General features: G+C 54.8%; 1 protein-coding gene across 1 annotated transcript in view; it reads right to left on the bottom strand.

The window, feature by feature from the left end:
• Nucleotides 1–301, bottom strand: part of LOC103907664 (collagen alpha-1(XV) chain) — a 165,339-nt gene that overhangs the window by 12,512 nt on the left and 152,526 nt on the right. The window lies entirely within an intron of this gene.

Here is a 301-nt window from a genome sequence, read left to right as displayed (position 1 = left end):
GGCTCATGTTCAGCCAGCTGTCAACCAGCACCCCCAGGCCCTTCTCTGCTGGGCAGCTTTCCAGCTACTCTTCCTCAAGCCTGTAGCGTTGCATGGGGTTGTTGTGACCCAAGTGCAGGACCCGGCATTTAGCCTTGTTGAATCTCATACAGTTGAACTCAGCCCATCGATGCAGCCTGTCCAGGTCCCTCCCTTCCTCCTTCCTACCCTCAAGCAGATCTCAAGCAGATCAACACTCACTTGGTGTCGTCTGCAAACTTACTGAGGGTGCACTCGATCCCCTCGTCCAGACGCTGATAAA

Source organism: Aptenodytes forsteri, unplaced genomic scaffold (assembly GCF_000699145.1).
Source record: "Aptenodytes forsteri isolate BGI_AS27 unplaced genomic scaffold, ASM69914v1 Scaffold250, whole genome shotgun sequence".
Classification (NCBI taxonomy): domain Eukaryota; kingdom Metazoa; phylum Chordata; class Aves; order Sphenisciformes; family Spheniscidae; genus Aptenodytes; species Aptenodytes forsteri.
Note: the sequence above shows the minus strand (reverse complement) of the source record. Positions and strands in the feature narration are given on the sequence as shown.